This window comes from Mustela nigripes, chromosome 5 (assembly GCF_022355385.1).
Source record: "Mustela nigripes isolate SB6536 chromosome 5, MUSNIG.SB6536, whole genome shotgun sequence".
Classification (NCBI taxonomy): domain Eukaryota; kingdom Metazoa; phylum Chordata; class Mammalia; order Carnivora; family Mustelidae; genus Mustela; species Mustela nigripes.
In genome coordinates, this window is record NC_081561.1 from 37,858,680 (window position 1) to 37,871,782 (window position 13,103).

The following is a 13,103-nucleotide window of genomic DNA, read 5'->3' on the forward strand; positions in this document are numbered from 1 at the left end:
TGTGGGGGGTGGGGGGTTATGACTTCCTAGGAATAATTCCCTGCTCAGTTTAATACAACTTTTCTATTCCTAATGTGTTTGTATGTGTTTACCTCTGTACATTATATATGCATACGTATACATACTACTAGTAGGAGAAAATTGTCAAATGTATTCCTTTTTGTAATTCTAAGAACAAAAATGGGTACAAACCAAATAAAAGTAATAGTCTGTTTTTATTCCTATAATTTTAGTATATTTTGTTTTCAAGCTAATGTTAGCACTCTCGCAAATTGGAATTTAATTCTGCTCGGAGTTAATATGTTGGTTTAGACTGGCAATTTGCTTTTCAAATTTGAGATGATCCTACCAAACATATTAATGAATGGTGCATAGTTTCCAAACTATGTGCAGAAGAGTAAGCCATTCTGTATATCAGTTTGGCACATAAATAAATATGCCCATCTTTCCTTTGAAAAGGGCTAGTTCTTAATTATAGGGAGAAAAATCAGAATCCAGTCCAACTTCTGAAAGCTTCCTGGGACATGGGCCAGCCAGTTTCCTGGTAGATAAGTATTTGCCACCTCTCAGGTGGTCAGCTCTCTGACTGGGTGATGGACACGCCGATGAAGGAGGGCTGAACAGGGGAGGCTGTTATGGTTGGTGGAGTTCCTCTAGTCTTATGGTAGGGGTGGGAGACTGGAGACTGTGATCCTCCCTCACCCTCTCTGAGCCTATTTTCTTATCTATGAGATAAGAGGACTGAAGACAGTAATTTCTGGTTGATCACAAGTTTTATGATTCTTCTACTATGAGGGTTATTTATTTCCTTAAGTAAGATTTTCTACTTTGACCAGAAATCTTACCATCCAAAAGGATTTGATGAACCTTAATTTCTGGCTTCCAGGGATTTAATGGAAGATTCAGGCATTGTCCATGTTTTTATTTAGGTGTAACTGCTCTTAAGACCCTCTAAAGCAATTCGTCTCATAAGTGAAGCACAAAAATAAGTTCCTTAATTTTCTAATTATTCTTCCCTGCTCAGATAACACCTGGGATTTATAATATATAAGCAGTGTCTAGTTATAACTTCTGATCAACTTTACTAGAGCTGGTGGTACCTCTGGGAAAGGTAGAAAAGTAGCCACAGGCTCTGTGAGAAGGTGTGGAGCTCCCCACTATCCAGCCCCCTCTGCTGAGGGGGACCCCAGGCCCTGGACTCCATGTGCAAGGGGTGCTGTCCTCGTGATACAGACAAGAGGTGAGGGTTCACGAGGACACCAACAAAAATGGCCCAGAGCCCTATGTGAGAGAGAGTTGGGGGGAGTTTTGTCCATCTTTAATATCACAACTTTGATGTTGACAGGAGACAGCAGGGGACAGATTTGTCTTGGATGAAAAAACAGTTCCAGGGGAAAGCAGCCATTACAGGGAAGATGAAGAATGTGCCATCCCCAAAAGCCCACCGTAGGATCACAGTAAACCAGCTCCCAGTAATTCTGTCCTTGATATGGTTGCTGGGAAGCTGAGAGTGAAGAGTCAAATGCTTTGCACTTTCCGGTCACTATAAAAATTACAGGTGGTTAAATGAAGAGTTGACCAGTGAGTTTCTCCAATTCTTGGTTCTCAGGAATATGAACAGCAAATGGGTTTGCTCCAGTGGTTATTTTTTAGAGTGGCTTCGGATAATTTTCATTGAATACTTTGTATACTGACTCTTCATCCTGTTACCAGCTTGGTTTGACTTAAGAAAAATGCAACGAGTATGCTGGGTTTTTTCCTTTGGTTTGGTTTGGGTTGGCTTGGCTTAGCAGTAGTTAAATAAATACAGGAAAATGCATGGTCTTGTAAAAAACAATTACCAATATGTAATTTAGTTTCTATCAATACTTTAAGCCCAAGAAATAACTGATAAACTTTATGGAAATGATTTGTAACTAGCCATTAAACTGTGAGTGCTTGCACTTCCTGGTGTAAGGGTATGATGTACTGCTAAATGCCTTCCAGAAGGTACTGATTGTGCGGGGAAATGAATTCAAGCTTTAGCTGCTGGGGCAGAGGGAGTTGAAGTACTAATAGTGTTATCCAGATGCTGGAGGCCAGGATAACATATTCAGGCAAGTAAGCATCTAACACTGTTCTTGACTGCACGCCTTTAAGTTCTATAAGCAGTTAAGAAACAAATAGGTTTGCCGAGAATCTCTGGAATGCCACTATTTCTAAAGTTAAAAATATATCTGCTTGACTCTCAGTTGCATCTACATTTTATGACATACTTTGAAATGGCTAAATACAGAAGAAAATCTGATATTGGTGATCTAACATATAAATCTCAAAAAATGAATTCACACTGAAAACTTTCTAAATTAATCATTTTAAATTTAGTTTCAAGAAAAGCAATGAAGGGGTGGGGGGAAGATGAAGGAGGGGAGAGGAGAAGGTTAAAAGCCCTGACTTGGAGGTCAGGAAAGCTAAGTATTGGCCTTGGAGTTCCTGAGCAGAGGGTGAGCTCAGCGAGGTCACTACTTGTCTCTGCCTGTTTGCTTGGCTGAGCTTAAGATACTCACAAAGTACATAAATGATCTAGGGAGCCTTGATTCTAAGAGAAACATCTTACCCTCATCCGGCACCCATCCTCAAATGCATAGTCCCGTTCCTCAGGAGATCACAGCTTGTCCCACTCCGATGGGACAGTAGACTCCAGGCACTGCTCTCAGCTCTTCAATAGAATCCAGGCATCATGCTCTGGTCCCCACCACCTCCCTTTGCTCTTTCACATTTTAATAGGCTATGGCTAATAAAGCTTTAGGTAAATGAGTCAATGAATCACCGTAATTTTCCCTGGGCAGGCTGTGGTTATATTCAGGCATTGGATCAGAAATATGCACAGCCCTGAAGAGATATGTAATTAATCGAAGACTTTGTAGAACGATCTTGTATTCAGATTGTTAAATCTTAATGATTATCTATTAAGGGAGGGTGAAAGGCAGTTTCCTACAGCCCTGCCTTTTCATTGTTTTAAAGGGGAATTAAAAAAAATTCAATAAATAAAGTGGTTTAAAAATTTTTTTATCAGTAATTATATTATCAAGTATAACTAAAGTGCTTTTACATGATATTTATATGATTTTATAAATATAGTTTGCCTGTTGTCTTATTTCTTGGACAATTTTCCCCATGTGCAACTGTGTGAAGATGCTTTGATTACAGAACAGTGTATAGAGGTTTCCATTTTGTCTCTGAGTAGGAGGTTGCTATTATGGGATTTAAAAAATCATAGACAGATTCTAGTTTTAAAGCTGAGGAAAAATCAGAGTGGTAATATCTCAAATGAATTTGAGCAGAAATGGGGCATTTGTTTGATTTTTATATAGCTGGGAAAAAAAAAAAATCCAGTCTTCCATATTCTCAACGCCTAGGGACTGACTCTATGAGGAGAGGGAACATATTTTTCTATCCTTTCCCTGCTGCTGATAGGGTGTGGTAGGGGAAAAGTTCTTTTTCTTTTTTTTTTTTTTAAAGATTTTATTTACTTATTTGACAGAAAGAGAGACAGAGCACAAGCAGGAAGAGTGGCAGACAGAGGGAGAAGCAGACTCCCTACTGAGCAGGGAGCCTGATGCGGGGCTCCATCCCAGGACCCCGGAATCATGACGGGAGCCTAAGGCAGTTACTTAACAAACTGAGCCACCCAGATGTCCCGGAAAAAGTTCTTTTTACAAATTTTATATAGCATGGGCTAAAGAAATATTGTTACTGCAAATAATGGATAGCATATAGGTAATAGAAATAGAAATAGATAGCACTTTGGACTTGGAAGTAACCGTAGCTCTTTTGCCTACATGTATATAGTCTGCAAAAGTTTCAAATGGAAAATAAAAGAGTATTCTAAAAGTAGAACACTAGCAACTGTGCAAAGTAAATGAAAGAATGAGGCACTTAGAAAAAGCAGCCAGTGAGAAATGGCTGGAAATGGGGATGGCCCAGGGAGTAGGAACCCATGATGTCAACTGCAGTTAGTCATCTGAATACATTCCCATGCACTCTGAGGCAGAATCAGGCCTCCCCACCCCAGGAAATGCAAGGGTCGTCATATTATTTGGGGTGGTGGAGGTAGAGTGAGGGAGGCTTCCTTACCCTCTTAAGGCTGTGAAAGAGTCTCTAAATGCTTACACAGATCAGAAAACTTATAGAGGGCTTCTGGTCATTAGTTGGTTGAAGCTGAAAACAGTTGTTATTTGAGCCACCAGCTGCCTCCTCCATAGCAGGCTTGGTCCAGGTATCTTGAACCATGGTTCTTGTTATGGGTCGAATTATGTTTCTCCCCCCAAAAAGCTATGTTGAAGTCTTAGCCCTGATACCTCAAAACATACCTCAAAACCTCTAAACACCCTCTTATTTGGAAAGAGGGTCATTACAGATGTCATTAGTTAAGATGAGGTCATACTGAAGTGGGGTGGGCTCCTACTCCGATATAACTGGAGTCCTTCTAACAGACGGCCACGTGAAAGCAGAGACACACAAGAAGTCTGCCTGACCACAAGGACAGAGATTGGATCTGTGTGCCTGCAAAACAAGGAACTCCAAGGATTGCCGGCATTCCATCAGAAGCTAGAAAGAGGCGAGGAAGGATTTGCCTCTACAGGTTTTAGCAGGAGTATGGCTTGCTGGCACCTTGAATTCAGACTTGTGGCCTCCACAATGGGGAGAGAATGCATTTCTGTTGTTTGAAGCCACAACGGTTTGTGATACTCTGTTGTGGCAGCCCTAGGAAACGAAAGCAGCTCGCAAGCCTGGGGTACTGGGGATTCAGTCCCCAGTCCATCCCCTCAAAGGTGTTTCCAGCAAGTGCTATTTGGAGTGGGGTATGAATGGGTCACGCTCCCTTCTGAAGCCAAAGTCTGAGCCCTCTCCTCCTCCCCTCCAGAGGCAGCCCGGGTTACTCTATCTCAAAGCACCGGAATCACAACAGCTCTTTACTTCCTTGGTGGAGGCAGAGAGACATAAAAAAGATCTTTGGCCTTAAAAACACAATGTTGGCCTCTTCTTACTGGATTGATGGAAGGGATAGAGAATTTGTTCTTCCCTGGTGAGGTTACAATTATTAAAGGAAAGCAGTAGCGTGAAAAAACAAAAAAGTTCAATGGATTTTTTTCTTCCTGAACAGCTGACCTTATCATGTTAGTGTGTGATTGTTTCCTATTGTGTGCTGCCTCAAACACGATCTCAGTGACCTCAGACCTTGACTGAGAGAATGATACGAGCACCTGGGGGTGGAAGGGGCACAGAGGTCCAGCACCCTCCACTGCGCACTGACGGGCAACATCAGCATCCCACTGAGAGGAGGCAGGGGTGATGGAGGTATGGGCAAGACTGTGAGCCACAGACGGGCACTGAGTGGCTAAGTGGCAAGGAGGTCACCTCTGCAGTGAGGAATGACACACTGTCCTGTAACAGCCCCCCTTTACACAACCTGCTAGTGCAAGGAGACGTGAGGCACTTGGGTTACATATACACTTAAAGATAGACAAAGGACCAGGGTGCTGGGGTGGCTCAGTCAGGTAAGCTTCTGCCTTTGGCTCAGGTCAGGATCCCAGGGTCTTGGGATTGAGTCCCGAGTCAGCTCCTTGCTCAGCAGGGAGCCTGCTTCTCCAGCTCCCTCTTCCTCTCCCTCTGCCCTGTCCCACCGTTCATACTCTCTCGCTCACACTCTCTCAAATAGATAAACAAAATCTTTAAAACAAAACAAAACAAAAGATAGAAAACGGATATCTGAAAGACTATATGTTGAATATTTGGAAACAGAGGTGTAAGGAATAGACATTTCCAAACAGTTTAACTGCCACCTTTCCAAAGGAAAATCAATGTTAATATATGAAATAATTAAAGATGCATAATAATTGTTTTAATAATAACAATAATAATAATTTTCCTGAATGCAAAAGATGGTGAAACTTCTTAACGTATTTACTAAAATCGGTGAAATCACTGTCCTTGGTCTTTAAGAATTAGTTGTAGAGGTGCACATGGGTGGCTCAGTCAGTTAAGCCACCGACTCTTGATTTCAGCTCAGGTCACAATCTCAGGGTCATGAGATGGAGCCCTGTGTCTGGCTCTGCGCTCAACAGGGAGTCGGCTTCCTCTCCCTCTGTACCTCCCTCTTTCTCTCTCTCAAATAAATAAATACATCTTAACATATGAACTGGCTGCTAACTTGAGGAACTGAGAACCAGTGCGTTACCGTCCTGTTTACAACAGGATGTTTAAACTCAGGGTAATTATGAGTATTTTAAGTCTAAAATAAATACCTTGAAATAAATGAAAATACAGGCCCAATCTTCCTCTACTTAAGATGAAACAAAACCTTAAAACAAGACCACTGTTTTTGGTTTGCAGTTGAGATCCCCCCCCCCCAAAAATATACATCTAAAAAAACTCCTTGGCCTTTCAGTCAGTGGCCTTGGCCTTTCAGAAGTGCCCCCGCTTCCTGTCCTGGGTTAGTACCTCCTTCCTGCTGACAGCCCTCTGCTAGTGCCCCCCCCACCCCCCCACCACCAGCTAGACAGGCTGCCCAGCGGGGGGCCTATTTATTCTCTGACATTTTCTTAACTCCTCTCTATAAGATACTACACAGCCAGTGGTAAGTTGTTTGCCATAGAATATCTCAGAGGAGAGAAAAAGTGCGTAAAAGCAAACAAAATTAGTAACGGTTGATAAATACAGATAATTGTTAAACTTGGGGGGTGGGTACATTCATGGGGGACACATTTTGTTATTCTTTCTACCTCTGTGTATTTTTAAATTTTCCACAATAAAAGCTTAAGCAACAATAATAAGGTTGATGTCTGGTCTCTTTTCATGGGACACTGCTTAATGCCAAGTGGCAATGGATTTATTGAAAGTAATTAACACATCCTAATGAGTTATACACGTGTTAACATGTGCCTTAATACCGTTAACTGTGCAAGTATGTACCTACAGGGCCTTTTTTTTTTTTTTAAGATTTTATTTATTTGACAGAGAGGGAGATCACAAGTAGGCAGAGAGGCAGGCAGAGAGAGAGAGGGAAGCAGGCTCCCTGCTCAGCAGAGAGCCCGATGCGGGGCTCAATCCCAGGACCCTGAGATCATGACCTGAGCCGAAGGCAGAGGCTTTAACCCACTGAGCCACCCAGGTACCCCTCTAGAGGGCCTTTTGGAAGTGACTCTAATGTGAGTAATATTACAAAGAGCAGGATGGAAAAGTTTGGAGAAAAGCACATTTTCTGAGAGGGCTTAAACTAAACCGTGATATGTAGGTCTTGAACCGATTCTGAGAGCGTCCTAAAAAATTTATCCAGGGGAAAATAGGGAAATATCTTGTATTTCGATTACCGAAATAGATGCGACATTTCACGCCTGAGCATCTTTGTAGTGACTTGACCCTGGTGTGGTCACAAGGTCTATGGTTGCCTGCATGTGGGGGTGGGTGAAGGAGTTGGCAGGAAGTCAGCAGCAGCTCATCCCCCCCCCCCTCCCCGGTGCTCATCTAAGTCAGGCTGCCACACACCAGAAGAGGAGCTTTGCTTTGGCGAAGTATCTGAAAATGTCAGCATTATTCTTTTCTGAAATTATTTTTGCCTCTTACATTTTAATTATCCTAAGTTTTGGAAGGCATCTGAACACGGTAAAGAAGCTTTATTCTGTTATTTTGGCACTTGCTGTACTTACAGATTCCCGTTTCTAGTAAATTCTTTTTAGATTGCTTTAAAAAATTAAACACAATGTGAGTAGTTTAAGTGAATTTAGTGGTTCTGAAAAGTAAGTGGGGTCCGTCTTACGTATCCTGAAGTTCTTGGTTCATTTACAGAAAATGAGGGGAACTGCCTCAGAGCTCAGCTCATATCCTGTTATGAATGATGCTAAGACCAGGCCCAGTCTCAGACATTTTGAGACCAAGTCCATTACTGGGTTGAATTCCTCACGATGTGGCACTCGCCAGCCCTCCCCAGCCCCTCTGGCTTCACTCAAGCAGCACATTAACTTGACCTGCCCCAACTACGCCTTCCCTAACCACTACCTATCTTTTTAAATCACTTGCCCTTGCAACTCAAGTGGAACTCTTTGTTATCCATCTTTTATCAACATTAGAGATCATAAAACATTCTAAATCTTTTAGTATTTAGAGTGTTTAAAAAAAAACAAAAACAGTATATTGGGGGCGCCTAGGTGGCTCAGTGGGTTAAAGCCTCTGCCTTCGGCTCAGGTCATGATCCCGGAGTCCTGGGGATCGAGCCCCGCATCGGGCGGTCTGTTCAGCAGGGAGCCTGCTTCCCCCTCTCTCTCTGCCTGCCTCTCTGCCTACTTGTGATCTCTCTCTGTCAAATAAATAAATAAAAATTTAAAAAAACAGTATATTTTTATTTAATAAATCAACTATTTATTAAATAAATCAGAAGAATTTGGGGCACTTTTATAGCAATTCAAAGTTGTAAAAATGTTTCTCATCATATTTTCTAAATTAAAGCAAATAGCATTATATGTTTAAATGTTCTTTTAATGACTTGGATTAATCATCTTATAGCACCCAACGGACCCAACTGGCCCAATTCTAGAATATTAGAACTGCTATTAGAAGGGAGTCTGAGAAGGAAACAGATCTACCTTATGGGCTGTGACAAGACCAGACTGTGGGTTATTGAGGGTTCAGTCAAGCAGGCTTAATGCAGCATATAAAAGTTATCACAGTGAATAGTAAGTGGTAGCTCACACATGTGGTTCCATAGGGAAGGGAGAGTCACTGCAAAGTAACAGGACTGCTAGTATATGTGGACAGAACATGGCAAGAAGAATCCAAGAGCGGTAACTAAATTGTTGGTCAATAGGGGGTTAGCACAGGGAATGCCTATGGGTAGTAGGGCTTTGCTTCTCTTAAGACAGTGGTGAGAGTTTGGCAAGGCAGGTCTTTGAGGGAATTTTGTATACAAATAATCAAAACCAGGATCCAGTTATCGAAACTATAAGGTCTTAAAGCCTGCCTAGTCATTGCTCCTGTGATTCAAGGCCCCATTGCCCTAGTAATAGCAGCTTGAATGCCCTATCAGTTGTCTAGTGCTGCATAAGACATTACAAGACACTTAGTGGCTTAAAGCAGCACACACTTATTATCCACAGCTACCTTGGAATAGGTCCTCTGCTTAGGGTCTCAGCAGAGTGAATTCGTGGTTCTAGCATATGGCACCATATGCCTCTAGTTTATGGCACCTTCCCAGCTTAGCCTCTTACTTCTTCACAGCCAGCAGGGGACTTTCCCTCCAGTTGGCTACTGTGGAGTCTGTCACAATGGTAATGTGACCACTAGAATAACTTCCAACACCTTTGCCATATAATGCAACCTAATCAAGAGATGGACGATCTCATTATAGTCACAGGCCCTACCTGCATTGGAGGGGGAGGGACAGCACACGTACATCATGGGGAGGAAACCTCAGGGCCATTGTGGGATTCTGCCTACCACAAATACTGAATTATTCAACACTGAGCCAACATTCATTGAGTGTTTACTACGTACCCAGCACTGTGCTGCAATTGGGGATACAGAGCTGAACAAAGACAGATAAGGAAGCCCACATATCAATGAAGGAGACAGAATTGACAGTTAATTCTAAAACACGTTAATACATTTGTAATAGTTGAATGTGAAAAGAACACAGAAAAGATAGTCAAGAAGGTGAGGTGTAGATCAAAGGTGTTTTCTAGACAGACAGTAAAGAAAAGCCATTTCAGGCAGAAAGCATGTTTATCTCTCAAGGTGTGGAGATATTGGAAAGCCTTTTTGAGAGGCTTTGAATGATAGGTCTTGATGGGAATGGAGGGAGGCCTGTGGAAGAGAGCCCCAAACAGATATCAAGGGCCAGACCAGGAAGGACAAAGAACTTGGGACTTCATTGTGGGCAAGAACCACCAAAGGAATTTGTGAAAGGATATTAATAAGTTAAGGTCATAGAGGCCAAGTTATACCAAAATAACCACAATGAAAAAGTCCTCATAAAAATAAACATTTCAGCATAAACAAGCAAAACTGAAGAGCAAAATCTCATACAAACTGATAATAGAAAGATCAATATCCAAAAGAAAGAGTAAGAGACAAGTAAAAGCAATTAACAGAGGAAACAAAATGCAAAAGGCTGACAAACATAGGGAGAAGTGTTTAACATCACTTGTGATTAAGAAAGTGAAGATTAAAATAGTAAAATTTTGGCTATGAAAATTATTAGGATAATGCCTATATAAAAAATAAATCTACATATATTTAAGACCATTGAAGGACAATTCACCAAAGGTTAAGTGGGTATAGAGGTTTCATAGATCATTTTCATTTTCTTCTTTATACTCTGTTTTCTGAATTTCCCCCCAAGAAACCTTGGTAAGTTCTTAATATGACAACTAATATATTCATTTATTTTAAGAACTAGAGCTTCTAATGAAAAAGAGCAGTTCCTGCCCAGCCAATTCACATCCAGGGACAACCACTCTCCATTCTTCCAGTTGATTCTTCCAGTATTTACTTCCCTCTTTCTACATGACATTCACACTTTGTTATCTCTGGACTGATCAATTTTAGCAATTACCTCCCGACTTCTTATTAGTGTGGAGTGCTAGATTCAGCTCTCTGACACGATCATCCTCTGCCCAATTTTTCCCCTTCTCCCCATAAGGTAAGTCATGGTAAATAATGACTGGTAAGTCGTTGACTGAAAAAGTAAGTCATGACTGAAAAATATTCAAATCAACATTTTAAAAACGGTTATAATTATGTAATTGTTACATGCGTTCTCAGTTACCTTCTGAGTCAGGCAGTGTAGTGTAGATACATGTCCTTTTCTGTACAAAGTTGTGTTTTTCTTAGAGTTAATAATTTAAAAATTGTCTCCTTTTTGTTTGCATTGTTTTCTAGGTTCTTGTTGATGTTTCTTAAATTCTCCAACATTTCTCAGATGCTTTCCAATTTATTTCTTGCTCAAGCAAATTAAAGAATGTCCCTTCCATTTTCCTTTCTCTTTCGTATCTCCCTTCCACACATCTCCCACCTTAGTCTGTCTTGTCTAGACTGGTTGTTCTCTGGGCTGTTGCTCAGCTGTGCTCTAGAATCTTCCTTTATTGCATCCCTTGGGTTGAATCTCTTCTTCCTCGACCCCATGTGTTGTTTTTTTTTGCGGGGGGGTGCGGTACTTATGCCTTTTTTTGCTAAAGCACATCTGCCAGCAGTTTCCTAAGATGCAGCATACGAGAGTAAAACTTCTTTCCTGGGCTTTGCTGTCTGAAAATATTTTTATTCTCATACTTGATTGTGCATATTCTATGCTTGCACGTGATGGGTATGGTAGGCTGCACTGAGTTCTAAATGAAAAAATTTTACTTTCAAAATTTGGATCAGATTACTTCACTATTTTCCAGTATCCTGTTGGAAAGCTTGGTACCATTTGTTTTTTTTTTTTCCTTTGTGACATTTTTTCCTCTTCTTTGGAAGATTTTTTATTATCCCTGATAGTCTGAGTTTTCATTTTGACCTGGAATCAGTGCTGGAGGGTCTCTTTAGTCTGGTGATATATTCTTTGATTCTACTAAATAGTCTTGCATTGACTCTAATAATTTCTACACTGTTTCTCTTTGTCTTCCTGGACCTCTTATTAGTCGCCTGCAGTGGGGATTGGCATGTGGGTGGGGGTCAAGTAGCTCCAGATACATAAAGAAAAGCAAGCGCAGAATCTAGAACAAAATGGAATGTGACATTGTAGTCTAACCCACAGATAAATACCTTGACAGTCAGAGTCCTTGTAGGAAACAGAAACCTCTCTAGTTACTCTAAATGGAAAGGTATTGAAGTGACAACATTGGAAGGGCTGGGTGGGCAGACACTAGAATGAACTTCCAGGACTAACTTCAAGAAAGAGATGGCCAAACCAGCCTATGGCAGGGAGTGGATATCACTTAAGCCACAATGAGCAGGGTGGGGAATTAGAAGTCTCTATGCGAAGAGACTCTTAATGTCACAAAACAAACTGAGGGTTGCCAGGGGTAGGGGATAGGGAGAGGGTGGTGGGGTTATGGACATTGGGGAGGGTATGTGCTATGGTGAGTGCTGTGAAGTGTGTAAACCTGGTGACTCACAGACCTGTACTCCTGGGGCTAATAATACATTATATGTTTATAAAAATAAAAAAAAAATAATTAAAAAAAAGGGAAGAAAAAAGTCTCTGTGCAGACCTGTTCAGTACAATATGCTAACACAGTAGTGACTCAGGAATCTGAAGTCACAGATGTCACTATTGTGATGCCTCATGACCCCACACGGTTGGGGACTAGACCCTGCAGTGCCACTGCAGGTCAATCCAGAGTCTGAGCACTGTGCCTGCCCGAGGTATGAGCTCGCAGCAGGATGACTGTGAGCCCTGCCTCACATCCCCTTTCAAATCCCATCGAGTGCATCTAATTGGCAGAATGTGCACTCAGAACCCTCATCCTTTTTGGTATTCTAACCCCCACAGAACAGAAAAGCACAGAACATTGGAAAAGAGGACAAGGGCCAAGTCAACACAACCACCAGTAGTAGACAAAAATGCGGGGCAGTGTCATGCAGGGCAGCCATGGCCTCTGAGACAGGGACAAGTTGCTGCTGCAGTGACAGACTTGACTAGAGGTGGTCAGGATTCATTACATGGAAAAACATTAAAATCAAACATGATTATACACACACACACACACACACACACACACACACATATATTTTAAGGCAGAGAAAGTTATTTTCACTCGTGTAATTTATACCTAGCCTCACTCCAGCAAAGAACTGAAGGAAGAGAGAAAAGATATGTTCATAAAGAAAGGCAGGGGGCATTCTAGTCAGCATGAATCTATCTGTCTAAAATTAGGAAATAAAAAGATTGTTCTGCCCAGTTGAAACATTTATTATGTAGGTATATAATGGCAGAGGGTCACATAATCAAGGGTTTGGGTTTGATATGGGCCAATCCACTCAGAAGTTTGACATTTCTAACCAGCCGAAAATGAGAGGATGCCATCAAAATAAAATCCATGTAAGCTTTTTTTAAAAAAATAAGGGATTCACCTGAGTCATTGACTTAG